This window comes from Syngnathoides biaculeatus, chromosome 4 (genome assembly GCF_019802595.1).
Source record: "Syngnathoides biaculeatus isolate LvHL_M chromosome 4, ASM1980259v1, whole genome shotgun sequence".
Taxonomy (NCBI): Eukaryota; Metazoa; Chordata; class Actinopteri; order Syngnathiformes; family Syngnathidae; genus Syngnathoides; species Syngnathoides biaculeatus.
In genome coordinates, this window is record NC_084643.1 from 20,539,230 (window position 1) to 20,554,113 (window position 14,884).

At 44.9% G+C, this 14,884-nt stretch overlaps 1 non-coding gene and 1 pseudogene across 1 annotated transcript; one reads left to right on the forward strand and one right to left on the reverse strand.

The window, feature by feature from the left end:
- The first annotated feature begins 1,536 nt into the window (after positions 1-1,536).
- Positions 1,537-1,720, forward strand: LOC133500080 (U2 spliceosomal RNA). The gene has a single exon (XR_009794833.1). It is a non-coding gene; the product is annotated as a U2 spliceosomal RNA (small nuclear RNA).
- Positions 1,721-10,523: 8,803 nt separating this feature from the next.
- LOC133499280 (uncharacterized) lies at positions 10,524-12,369 on the reverse strand (annotated as a pseudogene).
- Between the last annotated feature and the right edge of the window lie 2,515 nt (positions 12,370-14,884).

A 14,884-nucleotide genomic window follows, 5' to 3' on the forward strand; every position in this document is an offset into this window, starting at 1 on the left:
GGCCCAATTTTACGGACCATGGACTGAGGCGGAGAAGACTAGACTACCACTGACGGTGACACAGACGGACCAAAAAATCCTTGGGCTGAAGTTTGGTGAAGATGGTGGAGGGAAAACAAATTGGAGTGACGTGATAGGGAAAGTGAGGAAAAGACTCGGGCTCTGGGGACTAAGACAGTTGACTTTTGAAGGCAAAGTGTTAATTATAAAAGCGGTGATTTTACCCCTGCTTTTATTGATTGGTTCTGTTTTTATCCCAACAAGATATGTACTTTTAGATCTGGACCGAGCCATCTTTTACTTCCTCTGGGGCTCCAAGTGGGAAAGACTCAGGAGGGAGGTTGTCAAGAAGACGAAAGAAAAAGGAGGAAAAGGCGTGCCGGACTTCCAGATCTTCCTCGGGAGCAGATATACCTCCTTACACCTCCGAAGTGCATTGGGCCCATCCAGTATTCCAAAATGCCAAGCAATGGCACGGTTCTGGATGGGCTCATACCTTCGGAAGTTGAAACTCATTCCAGTTGACAATAGAAGTCCTGTTTCTTTTAAATTACCACCAGCGTATGCTTTTATTAAGAATTTTTTACAATTTTTTAAACTGGAACATGAAGGCTGTCAGGTTTGAAAAAATCATCGTGCTCTTATTTCTGCTGTGCAGGAACGGGATACAGTGAGCCCAGTGCGCGGGCTTGCACTCGGTGAGTCCACAACAGTTTGGCGCAACGTAAACCATCCTGCACTCCCAAACAGACTTCGGGACCTGTCATGGTTGGCTGCCCATGAAGTCCTCCCAGTCAGGACCGTTATGCACTCCCGGGGTATGTCAGCGCACTCAACATGCCCCCGACCAGGTTGTGGCGCCCCTGAGTCGGTGAGCCATCTCTTCTGGGAGTGCAGCGCTGCCGTAAGACCTGTGGGCGACAGCCGGCCACCTGCAATTCCCGGACTTACCGGCAAGGGGGGTCCTCAACGAGCAATTCGTACTTTATGGGGTGAGCCAGTTGAGGTTTACAAAGGAGGAGTTCGAGAGGTACTGGCTCACCGTTGCCGCCATCAAAGACGCCATTTGGACCTCCAGAAACTTGCTGGTAACGAGGTACAGACAGACCCCCCGTGGCTGTGCTCCAGATGGCTGCAGCCTTTATTAAGGCTGCATGCGGCAGGCCACGACACAGCCACAAAGAAGAGTCGTCTGTGCCTCACCCGGAGGAGGGAACCGGAGCTTCACGGTGAAGGTCTCGGCGCGGCGGCCTGACGTAATGGGAGAGGAAGGAGGAAAGAAGAGAAAAATGCCGGGGACCGTCGCTGGGCGACGTGGCAGGGTCCTGGAGCATGCTGCTTGAGAGTGTGGGATGAGTTTCACTGAGCAAGGATTCATACTGTCTGCACAGTAGGAAAAAAAATATATAATTGAGCCCTCTTTTTTTATCATATTTATTGTATTAATTATATTTTAAAGCCAAGACAGTCATCAATTTTATGTAAAATATGAGTGAAATGTAAAAAGTGTTTGCTTCTTTTAAACATGTGTAATGTAAAGTTTTAAGACAATAAAAGTGTAAAAAAATCTGTTCTTATCAGTTTAATATCTGATACGTCCCCTATCCGGGGACCATATATTAAATTGATTTTTGGAACAGGGAGATGGAATAGGGGCTTGCTCCGTCCACTCCACGCATCGACCTGGTATTGCAGTATCTCCAGGAACGGTGCACCTCCCCCAAATGCTGTGAAAGAGATTTAGAATAATTCCTGCATGCTTGATTCTCAATGCATGAGCAGCTGGGAAATGTATTAATGATTTTATTTCACAGCTTAGACGGTCCACTCGAGGAAAAGAATTTGATGCGTATCATTAGAGAGTGATAAAACGGAATGCACCGCAAGGGTTGTGACACACAAAACGCCGCAGTAGGTGGCAGTAACGGTTTGATGATGCGCACCCAACCCTACGTGACGATGGTTTTACCTGGTTCTGTGGCGATAACGCAAGAACCTCTCGAACAGATCACCTTTCCACACGGAACTGGCCATCTGTGGCTGCGACATTAACGCCAGTTGTCGATTTGCACAAGGTTACCTTTTTTTTTTTTTTTTTTTTTGCATATCATGATCAAGGGTGAGGGCATTTTTAAACTGCAGAAGGAAAATGGACAAATTGCAGAAACAAAATAGTGATATAGAAAAGGTTGTCAAAAGCTTTACGCGAGAGAAAGAAATATGTGACTTGTTTTTGATTTTGAAAAAGCCTTTCATCAAGTTCCACACCAATATGATGGCAACCACTGTGGCATCCATCGCCAGCGTTGTAATGCGAAAAAGGCCTCAGTAGGGGTAGCAGTCGCGTTTTGCGATGTGCATCCAACTCAAAGAGACGAAGGTTTTACCTGGCTCAGTGGCGATAACGCAAGAGCCTGTCGAATTGAGCTCGTGCACGTGACGTCACCGTTTTCACGGCGCCATATTGCCGGTCTAACAGAGCTGCTTTACATTGTGAGAGACAGTGAACCGGGGGAAAATATTTACAATACCCGAGACTTGTTGTGCTGTTGGTTGTCTCCTCACGTCGCGACTCCGAAGCTCAATGGTGGGAGTAGTAAAATCACGGAGTATCAACTTGCTGTTATACTCGCTTTATTTTTGTTGTTGTTGCACACAACAGTTCCCGGTCGCCGGGAATTAACTTTCTTTTTCCTCCCACACTTGCTTTTGACCAAAAACACACGCAAAGTCCGTCTCACTCCCACCCAGCCAACACACACGTTCTCCGACATGAAATCCGCAACAAGCTTCCGCGTTCACGAGCCATCAACCAGTCACTGTCGGATTTATTCCAACAAAGTATTTATACGCGTTGAGACTTTTCTAGGCTTTCAAAACTCTTCTGTGTAAATATTGACGACTTACTCACCAGATACACGTGGAGATCCAGTTGTCGGCGAAAACATTGACTTCGGCATTAAATATGGGTCCTCTATGCCAAGTGTCTCTTTTTTCTATGTATTTTTGTTTATCATCTCCTTCTAAATGTTTAACGGTATCAGACAAACCTCTGGGCGTCGTGCTATAAGACATTTTTGTGTCAACGCCAACCAATTTAGCATTGAATAATGCTCTGTTTGACCGGCAATATGGCGACGTAAACAAAAGTCATGTGATTTTATGACGTAGGTGCACGAGCTCTATAGACTACCTTTGCACACGGGACTGGACACCTGTGAATTGCTACATCAATGCCCGTTTTTTTTCCTCAGAACATTTTGGTTCTGCCTTGTACCTTATCAATCCCTTCTTGTGTGACTTGGTGAATCAGAATCAGCTTTATTGGCCAAGTGTGTAAAAACACAAGGAATTTTTCTCCAGCAGTCGGTGCTGCCCTGGTACGAACAACAAAGTAACAAGAACAAAGAACAAGAGGCATTTTGACATTTCAGGAACTATTCCTCATAAGAGTCACAGATGTGCAAGATGTAAAATCTTCTTCATTTAGAACAGGTGCAGAGTGCAGCGACGTCCTACATCGTGTTAAGCTTGTTCAGAGTGCCCTTACCCATTTGCAGTTCCCGTTACAGAGCTCGTGCACGTGGCGTCACCATTTTCACGGCGCCATATTGCCGGTCAAACAGCTGCTCGACATTGAACCAGAGGAGAATATTTACAATGCCCGAGACCTGTTGTGCTGTTGGTTGTCACAATAGAGGAGAAAAGATCTTCAAAGAGATCACTCTTTAGCATACCAGCTGAAAAGAGCGATGGATTTCGGCAATCAGACGTGATGGCTGGTGCCCAAGCAAATACACACGCCTGTGTCGCGATCACTTCATTTCAGGTAGGAATTATTCTCTGTGGAGGAGCCCACTCCCCGTTCTCTCACCCCCCCCCATCATAGTTTATGAATGCGGTTTGTGTAAAACCAGGGGTCATTTATTTAAATTTTGGTATTTGTATTGAAAAAAATCAGAGTGGGTCAATCCCTATGTGGGATTTATTCTTGATTGAGATCAGATCCAGCAACAAAGTATTTGTATCCGTCCAGACTTTTATACGCTTTCAAACTTTTCTGTGTAAATCTCGACCACTTACTCACCAGATACATGTGTAGATCCAGTTGTCCAAGACAAGCGGAAGCGAATTCACAGTCCAATTTCTTATGGGCGAAAACATCGACTTCGGCATTAAATATGGGTCCTCCAGGCCAAGTCTCTCTAATTTTTCTGCGTACCTTTTATTTAATTTTTTTAAATGTTATTTTATTTTATTATCACCTTCCAAATGTTTAACGGTATCGGACAAAACTCTGAGCGTCATGCTGTAAGACATATTTTCGTTTAGTCTCAACGGACTTAGCATTGAACAATGCTTTGTTTGACCGGCAATTTGGCCAGTCACGTGATTTCGGTGACGTAGGTGCACGAGCTCTATAGACCAGTGCAATGACAACTGTGCAAAGGGGGGAGTTTGAAGTGACTGATCTAATACTAATACTGATTGGACCCGCAGGATGTGAGGGTGTGTCCCAACAATGGCACAAGGCAGAAAAAAAAAAACTAGGTTCGCTGATCAAGAATGTAATGACTTAATTGCCAGAGGGAAAAAACTGCTCTAATGCCTGCTAGTTTTGACTTTCATTGATCTGTAGTGCTTTCCTGACAGAAACAGCTGGAAGACCTAGTGGCCGAGATCTGGAGGGTCCGAAAGGATCCTGCCTGCTCTGGACCTAGTACGCATTGCGTGGAAGTCCTCGATAGTTAGTAGGGTGGTGCCGACAATCCGTTCAGCGGTTTTGATTGTCCGCTGTAGTCTGAGTTTGTCCTTTTTTGTGGCCGTCCCAAATCAGACTGTGATGGAGGTACACAGGACTGATTGGATAACCGCTGTGTAGAACTGTCTCAGCAGCTCTTGTGACAGGCCGTGCTTCCTCAGAAGTCGCAAGTAGTACATCTTTTACTGGGCTTTTTTGAGGATGGAGTTGATGTTTGTACCCCCCTTCAGGTCCTCTGAGACTGTAATTCTCAAGAACTTGAACGTCTCGACGGTTGACACAAGACAGTTGGACAGCGTCAAGGGCAGCCGTGGTGAAGGATGCCTACTGAAGTCCACAATCATCTCCACAATCTTTTGAACAGGGATCGGGAACCTATGACTCATGAGCCATACCTGGCTCTTTTGGTGGTTGCATATGGCTCACGGAGCCCTCATAACGATATACTGTACATGTGATTGCATTGATCGGTAGCGCTTCCCCACGGAAGGAGCTGGATAAGCGGGTGGCCAGGATGTGGAGGGTCCAAAAGGATCCTGCCCGCTCAGGACATAGCTCGAGTTGCGTGCAAGTCTTCAATGATGGATAGAGCGGTGCCGGCAATCCGTTCAGCGGTTTTGAATGTCCGTAGTTTGTTTGTTCGGAGTTTGTCCTTTCCTTGTGGCGGCCCCACACCAGACTGTGATGGAGGTACACAGTACTGATTGGATGACCGCTGTGTAGATCTGTCTGAGCAGCACTCAATTGTGGGAAATGGTAAGGGTAAGGACTCAAGACATTTTGCTTGATCTAACAACCGAACAGGACCCCCCCCCCACCCCCCGTAAAAAAAAGTATAGAAAAGAATGGGCGGTCCCCTATGTGTCCATATTGGAACACAAACCCAATTTTAACCAGTATTCCTCTGAAATGTCAGAATTGCCTTGTCACTCCATATGTGTGCACTGATGCTAAAAAATTTGCAGATTGGAGTTGGCCCACTTTTGTTGTCCGTGGCCCAGTTGCAAAGGCTGTCTGGACTGAAATGATGCAAAAAGCATGGACATTTCCTTTGCCCCTGGAGCGCGCCGTTCACTGGCTGTTTCTGAACTCGCTGCTGGTGCAGAGCCTCGTCGCCGGGTTGGCTGTGCGCAGTATGAGCCGGAAGCTGATGTTTCTCTTCCACCTCAGCCAGCTGGCCCAGATGAGGCCCAGGTTCGGAACCGCTGGCCTGGCCTACCGCCGCACCGTCACGCCCGCACAGATGACGTCACCAGTCACTGATGTCGACTTCTCTTTTTCTGTTTTCTTTCTCTAGTCCACGAGTTTGGGCTTCTTTTTACGTTGATTACTTTTCCCGACTTGATTTCATGACATTTCATTAGATTTTTTTTAATCTTCTCATTTGTACCTTTTGGGGATTAGGGTTAGTACTTTATTTTACTTCATTTGGGTTTAGGTATTCCTATGTTCAGAGCTGTGGGAACTATAGAGGAATAAAGTTGATGAGCCACACAATGAAGTTATGGGAAAGAGTGGTGGAGGCTAGACTCAGGACAGAAGTAAGTATCTGCGAGCAACAGTATGTTTTCATGCATAGAAACAGTATCACAGATGCATTGTTTGCCTTGAGGATGCTAATGGAAAAGTACAGAGAAGGTCAGAAGGAGCTACATTGTGTCTTTGTGGATCTAGAGAAGGCCGATGACAGAGTACCAAGAGAGGAACTGTGGTACTGCATGCAAAAGTCTGGTGTGGCAGAGAAGTATGTTAAAATAGTACAGGACATGTATGATGGCAGCAGAACAATGGTGAGGTGTGCCTCAGGTGTGACAGAGGAATTTAAGGTGGAGGTGGGACTGCATCAGGGATCAGCTCTGAGCCCCTTTCTGTTTGCAGTGGTAATGGATAGGCTGACAGATGAGGTTAGACTGGAATCCCCTTGGACCATGATGTTCACAGATGATATTGTGATATGCAGTGAAAGCAGGGAGCATGCAGAGGAACAATTAGAAAGATGGAGACATGCACTGGAAAGGAGAGGAATGAAGATTAGCTGAAGTAAAACAGAATATATGTGCGTGAATGAGAAAGGTGGAGGGGGAAGAGTGAGGCGACAGGGAGAAGAGATAGCGAGGGTGGAGGATTTCAAATATTTAGGGTCAACTATACAGAGCAATGGTGAGTGTGGTAAGGAAGTGAACAAACGGGTCCAAGCAAGTTGGAACAGCTGGTGGAAGGTGTCTGGTGTGTTATGTGACAGAAGAGTCTCTTCTAGGATGAGGGGCAAAGTTTACAAAACAGTGGTGAGGCCTGCCGTGATGTACGGATTAGAGACGGTGGCACAGAAGAAACAACAGGAAGCAGAACTGGAGGTAGCAGAAATGAAGATGTTGAGGTTCTCGCTCAGAGTGAGCAGGTTGGATAGGATTAGAAATGAGCTCATTAGAGGGACAGCCAAAGTTGGATGTTTAGGAGACAAGATTCGAGAGAGCAGACTTTGATGTTTTGGACATGTTCAGAGGCGAGAGAGTGAGTATATTTGTGGAAGGGTGCTGAGGATGGAGCTGCCAGGCAAAAGAGCGAGAGGAAGACCAAAGAGAAGGTTTATGGATGTGGTGAGGGAAGACATGAGGGCAGTTGGGGTTAGAGAGGAAGATGCAGGAGATAGGCTAAGATGGCAAAAGATGACACGCTGTGGCGACCCCTAACGAGACAAGCTGAAAGGAAAAGAAGAAGAAGTGACATTGAACTACTCTACGTATGTCGAGAGGTTATAGCACACGCAGCCAACAGCTTACAAAATGGCAGATAGGAATTATGTTGCCAGTTCTCAAGTGGAGGTGGCCCGGCATCCATACTGGCGGCTTTGTAGTCCCCCCAGTTCAATAAAGACCCTCTCGTGTGTCGGGCTGTAGAAAGCAATGCTGCTTGTCCCAAGGCTCGCACTGAAGTTGTTGTCATGCGGTGAGTGGGTGCCGAAGAAGAGTTCGAGTGCAACCTCGGCCTGGTAACACTTCCAGCTGTCTGCGTAACGCCCCAGTGCCTGTTTGTTATTGAAGCTGTCACGCAGATGCCCTATCAGACATTTGATTGTTGCTTGAAGTCTTGTCACCAGGCCGATGTCGTCGTGAAATGGGATGAGAATCCCCCGGCGAGAGATGAGTTTTAGGTTGTCCACACTGAAGAAGTCCTTAGACCTGTAGACGTTGGGGAAACTCCATCACCTTGTCAAATCTCAACACCTGTTCAAGGTGCCCTGCCAAGTGGCACACGATCTTATGTCCCAACTCTGACATATAATTCATGCATTGTGTGGCGCGAGGTAGACGGGCCCGTTGTTGCTGGTGATGCAATAAGCAAGTGACTAGCACACTGCTGACTGGATGTTTGTATGGCTACCTGTGGTCTGTGCGGGGAGTTGGTGTAAATTTGCAGGAAGTTCAATATGTATTTGTCAGAGAAGACTTGGCGCACAGTCTGGTCTACTTCGATTCGCATTGTGCCTATGTTTGATTAGAAGTTGACAACCTCGTGCATCCCTCGACAAGTGGGAAAAACCCCCCAATCAGCTCCACCAAGTCAATTAGTCCATGCCTCGCAAGAAAAAAGGTGTCATGGGGTTCGTTGCTCTGATGGTCATAGCGATGTGTATGGGATGCTTTTGATTTTCTCAAGAGTCTGCAATTGTTGTGATGTCAAGGGGGGCGGGGTCACGCTGTCCAAATTTGGTGATGAATGCCACCACTTTGACTGAGCGGATATAATTGTCTTTTTTGATTGCTTGGTCTAGAAGCGACGACAAATGTCATGTCCCTCTTCAGGACGGCAAATGCGCGGAGGTTATAGATAGTTTTTGGATGTTGGGATGGTTGAAGTCATCCTTGGGCAGGTCTTTGATCAATCATTTGAAACTAGAGAACACTTAATTTAAGGCATCACAGTTAATGTTGTTGTACAAGTGGCCCACGTTTAGATCCCCGTCCGGCTTGTCAGTGTCTTTTGGAATCCAGCACTAAGCTGAGCACGGAGCCCTCGTCCATATAATTTTTTTTTCCGGTTCTACAGCGCTTCCAACAATTCCTCGGTGCAATGGTGGAGCAGCACGTGTTTTTTTTAAGAGAATTCCATTCTTTGTTGAGTTATGTTGTCGTCATGCGTGGCATAAGTAGGCGGTTCACGCCGAATTGGATCCCCGCCAAATTGTCCAGTTGAACGGTTAGGGTTATTGTCGGTACACTAAGGGTCATGGGAATTATTTTAAGTTTAAAACATACAAGGAATCTCCAATTAAAACCTGTTAAAACGGCACCTGTTCTGGTATTTCCAGGGATTTAAGTTCTTCTTTTACATCAGTAGTTTGAGCTTTTTCAATGTTTTTATTCTTGACTCTTGGTGTTGGTCTTTCCTGCAATCTTTTCATAGTGTTTCAGGGTTTTGGTGTTGACTGTAAAGCAATTTTTAAAAAGGAGTTTGTTCCGTGAACTTGAGTGAAATATTCTTGATTCATTTGAACTGTCTGAATTAGGGGGTTTTCCTCATTTTTTTTTCTTTTTCTTTTTTATTCTTTTTCCCCCCTGAGCCTCGAGGGGACTCAGGAGAGTTCTGATGCCAGTCATTTTGTTTTTGGTGCACAGGATGGTGGCGTCTCATAAGTTTGGGTCTGTTGCAGGCTCGTTTCGCTGGGATTGCTTGTCAGCATTTCCTGCAGTGGACTGATTTCCCCATGACTTGCCACTAGTTGGACTAGCCCCTTCCCACCTATTTCCTCTTCCGCGTTTGAAGGTTTTGTTGGGAAAACTGGGGTTTCCTCCACCTCATATGTTTCAAATCCTTCATTAACGAGTTTCATTATCGGTTCTACATTCTCTTTTTCATTCTTTACATTCTCTTTTTTTTTCTTTTTCCAGCTTTTAATCTGTTGGCAAAATATTCAGGGCAATTGCTGAAGAGATGGTCTGTGTCTCAACAGAGATTGTACTTTCTGCCATTGGGACATTTTTAAAATGTGTGCCCAATTTCTCTACATTTGCCACAAATGACTTGCTGACACACCACTGCCAGGTGCCCATGCTTACCCCACTTGTGACAAAGCTTGGACTGCCCTTGATAATAAATGTAGCCACGGTTTTCTCCCATGGCTGTCATTGAATGGGAGATGTTTCAGGCCCTGGAAATCCTGAGTCCTGCCTTTGTTGAATGGGGAGTCTCCAGGTACAATTCCAGATACCGTCCTCATCTCTCACCTATATAGATTGGCCTTTCACCGCACATTATCTTCCCAGCCAATCAACAATGTCATCTGCACTCACTGTCTCATTAAACATTCTGACAATGACAGTTTTAGCTGTATTGTCAGTCAGTTTTTCAATATTGAATGCCAAAAACTGGGCTTTCTCATCCTCAAAACATGTCCAGAAATCATGTAAGTGTGCCACCGAAGTAAAACTAACATCAAAACCTTTGTTAAAAGGTAGTGTTAAAATACAATTCAGGGACGCTACCACTGCATGTGTGAGAATCAGATGGACAGGAGGTGATCGCAGTCTTAGCCAAAAAGGCTGGGAAGCAATTGGAAAAAAAATATTATTTTGTACAATTTTATTGTCTCTTAACAAGACTAACAGACTTTAAAAGAAAACACTTTTTACATACCATTCTTTTCTAAGAGCTAATTTACCTAAACATGAAGACTGTCTGAGCTTTAAAAGAGTTAAGGCAATAAATATAGTAAAAAAGAAAACTCCGTTTTTCTTTTGTGCAGGCTCGTAATGATCCCTTACTAAGTGAAACTCATCCCACACTCCCAAACAGCACGATCCGGGAACCTGCCACGTTGGCCAGTGACGGTTGCCAACGTTCTTGTCTTTTTTTTTTGCTCCTTCCTCTCCCATATTGTCAGGCCACCACTGCCGTGACCTTCACCATGAAGCTCCGGTTCCCTCCTCCGGGTGAGGCACAGATGACTCTTCTTTGTGGCTGCGTACAGCCTTGATAGAGGCTGCAGCCATCTGGCGCACAGCCACGGGGTGGGGGGGGTCTGTCTGTACCTCCTTTCCAGCAAGTTTCTGGAGGTCCAGATGGAATCTTTGATGGCGGCGACGGTGAGCCAGTGCCTCTCGAACTCTCATCCTTGGTAAACCTCAATCTCCTCCTTTGTAAACCTCGACTGGCTCACCCCATGGAGCACGACTTGCTCTTTTAGCTGGTAAGTCCGGGACTTGCAGGTGGCTGGCTGTTGCCCACTGGTCTACGGCGCCACTGCACTCCCAGAAGAGATGGCTCACCGACTCAAGGGTGCACAACTTGGTCGGGGGCATGTGGAGTGCGCTGACACACCCCGGGAGTGCATAACTGTCCTGACTGGGAGGACTTCATGGGCAGCCAACCATGACACATCCCGAAGTCTGTTTGGGAGTGCAGGGTGGTTTGCGTTGCGCCAAACTGTTGTGGACTCGCCGAGTGCAAGCCCGTGCACTGGGCTCACTGTATCTCGTTCCTGCACAACAGAAATAAGAGCACAATAATTTTTTTATAAGCTGGCAACTTTCATGTTCCAATTAAAAAAAAATGAAAAAAAAGGTAATTCTTAATATAAGCATATGCTGGTGGTAATTTTAAAGAGAGGAATTTTGTTGTCAATTGGAATGATTTTCAGCTTCCGGAGGTATGAGCCCATCCAGAAACGTTCCATTGCTTGGCATTTTGGAGTACTGGATGGGCCCAATGCACTTAGAAGGTGTAACGAAGGATAGCTGCTCCTGAGGAAGATCTGGAAGTCCGGCATGCCTTTTCCTTTCATCTTCTTGACAACCTCCCTCCTGAGTCTTTCCCACTTGGCGCCCCAGACGAAGTAGAAGATGGCTCGGTCCAGATCTAAAAGTCCATATCTTGTTGGAGTAAAAACAGAACCAATCAATAAAAGCAGGGGTAAAATCACTGCTTTTATAATTAACTCTTTACCTTCAACGGTCAACTGTATTAGTCCCCAGAACCCGAGTCTTTTCCTATCACGTCACCCCAATTTGTTTTCCCTCCACCATCTTTACCAAATTTCAGCCCAAGGATTTTTTGGTCCGTCTGTGTCACCGTTAATGGTAGTCTAGTCTTCTCCGCCTCAATCCATGGTCCATAAAATTGGGCCCGAGTCTTCTTTCTGTTAAGTTTGGACCCAGAGGCCTGTCCATACCAGTCGTTCAAGTCCAGTGTCCTATTAACTGATAAAAGATCTGTGCATAAAATGTTAAAATCATCCATATATAAAATACATTTTGTGCTAAGACCCCCGCTCCCTGGAATACTTACACCCTTGGTCATTTTGTCTTTTCTCACAACTTGTGCTCAAGGTTTGATGCGTAGGGCAGGGCAGATAATGGGCACCCCTGACGCACACCACAGTTGATGTGAACTGCTTTGGTCAGGTTCCAGTTCATCATATATTTACTAGTGTCTTTATATCATATTCTTATCCACTCTACATACCTTTCTGGAAATCCACATTTTTGTAGATGCGTAAAAAGGTATTTATGCAAGACTTGGTCGAAATCTTTCTGGAAGTCTGTCAAGTTGTCTTTAACTCCCTCAGTTCTTTGCCCCAACTTGAAAAGGGCCTTGGTCTTCAAACACATGAAGAACTCAAATCTTCCTCTTTTCACAGTTTATTGATTGGTTAAGGTGGTTAAAGGGTGGTTGGAGGATGATTAGAGGTTGATTAGGTTGAAAACCTTGAACAAAGAAGCGCATTGAACACATTGCATTATTTTTAGTTTAAATGAATCGGTCATCAAAGCATTACTTTAACCTTATTTATCACATTTCAAGCAAATTACATTTTAGAAAATCTAAAGTAAATAAGCATCATAACTGATTGAATAAACCAAACAAAAGTATCCACTTTGTCTCCATGAATACTTTAGATTAATTCATAAGTTAAACAAACACAAAGAATTTTGCTTGCAGTTGAAATGAAACAAATTAACCAATTGGCATCCAAGTCCTTTCCCTAACAGTTGCATCTGACCGGAAACTGAGGTGTGCCTTTGGGTTTTTCAGTTGCGTCTTGGTTGTTCAGTTGTTTGTTCGTGATTTATTCATTTTGCTGGTAGGGTTTCTTTGTTCCACACGGGCTCACATGCTGTCTGTGAGCAATATGGCCGCCCCCCGCCTCTGACAGGAAGTTTGAAGAGTTGTGTGATTGAGGTTTCTCTGCCCCCTGCAAGTCTGGAGGGGGACAGGTTCTCTTCCTGTTAGTTGACTTAAAGTCTAAATTTAAAACAACCGTTCTCATATTTCTGTCTCTTGCATAACAGATGGTGTTGCGGATCAATAAAAGACTGTCCGATCCTCCTCCCGGGGATAGCACAGGTTTGGTCTGGGTCAATCAGGTCTTCTAAAACTAAGGACATGCAGGTTGCTAAAAGTTTGCTAAAGTTTACAGTCAAAATCTAAAAGCGTGATAGGTCGCCAAGTTTTAAGATCAGCTTTGTCTCCCTTTTTATGCAATAAGTTCACAAATCTGGTGCTACAAGGTCCCAAAAGGTTAAATAAAATTCCAGAGGGAGCCCATCCTCTCCTGGGGACTTGGACTTCTTAAAAAGTGACACAGATTTTTTTTCAGTTCCTCCAGAGTAAAACTTTGTATTAAAAGCTCCTTTTCAATCACTGTTTTTTCCATAAAATCTAAAACCTCTTGACATCCTTTCTACTCGGGTGTCTTTCCAATCATACAAGTTCTGATAAAGTTTCCACAATATTTTGTAACTCACTGTTGTCTTCTGTGGTTTCTCCATTTTCCTTCTGTAGTTTAAAAATGCAGGGGTGGCCAACTAGTCAGACGAAGAGCCACTTTTTTCTGTTACTGAAAAGAGCCACATCATACACATGGGTACACATGAACATCATCTTTTAATCATGTATGCACACATACACAGACCTCTGCTCAGCCAGATCTAATGAAAATAACCACACCAACATGATAATATCAGTCATTTTCAACAGTTAACATTGTGTGGACTGTGACACACACACACACACACACACACACACACACACAAACTCTCAGTTCAAGCAACGGTCCCTTCCCTTAAAACCGCTTTCAGTTGCTCCTCTTCACAAAGGCCTCCATCCCCAGCACCCTTCTACCAACATACTCTCTCGCCTCTGAACATGTCCAAACCATCGAAGTCTGCTCTCTCAAACCTTGTCTCCAAAACATCCAACTTTGGCTGTCCCTCTGAGCTCATTTCTAATCTTATCCAACCCGGGCACTCCAAGCAAGAATCTCAGCATAGTCTTCTGTCACATCAAACACAGACACTTTCCGCCAACTGTTCCACCCCCGCTCTGTCCTGTTTCTTCACTTCCTTACCACACTCTACATTCCTCTGAATTGTTGCATCCAAGTATTTGAAGTCATCCACCGTCGCTATCTCTTGTCCCTGAGCTTCACTCTTCCTCCTCCACCCCTCTCATTCACGCACATATATTCTGTTTCACTTGGGCTAATCTTCATTCCTCTCCTTTCCAGTGCGTACCTCCAACAATGTCATCTGCACTCATTGTCTCACCTTTCTGACAATTACAGTTTTAGCTGCATTGTCAGTCACTTTTTCAACATTGAGCAGGCTTTTTCATCCTCATATCGCGTCCAAAAATCATGCAGATTCGCCGCCAAACTAAATCTCACGTCAAAGCCTTTGTTAAAAGGCAATGTTAAAATAAAATTCAGGGTGTCAACTTTGAACTTTAAAGTTTGCTGAATTAATTATCGATTAAAAATCAAGCCGAGACACAAAGGACGTTCACCATCTCGCTCTTTAAATAAAAAGCACACACTGTGGTGCCTCCGCATGTCAGCATACCTTGCTGACATGGCGGAGGCAGCACAATATAAAACTACTAAAACCCAAACACTGATGATAAAAACTTACCTTGCCAGCTGTACCTAAACAATAAATAGACACAATTCACTCACAAACACCTTTTAACCTCCTCTAAAACCTGACTCCGATACCACTACAGGTATAGGACTCGGATGGACAGAAGGCGATCGCAGTCTTAGCCAAAACTCTCAAAAATCTGTCGTTTTGTGTCATTAAAACCATAAATATTTGAGTTAAATCCTAGCCCATAAAATTTAAGTGT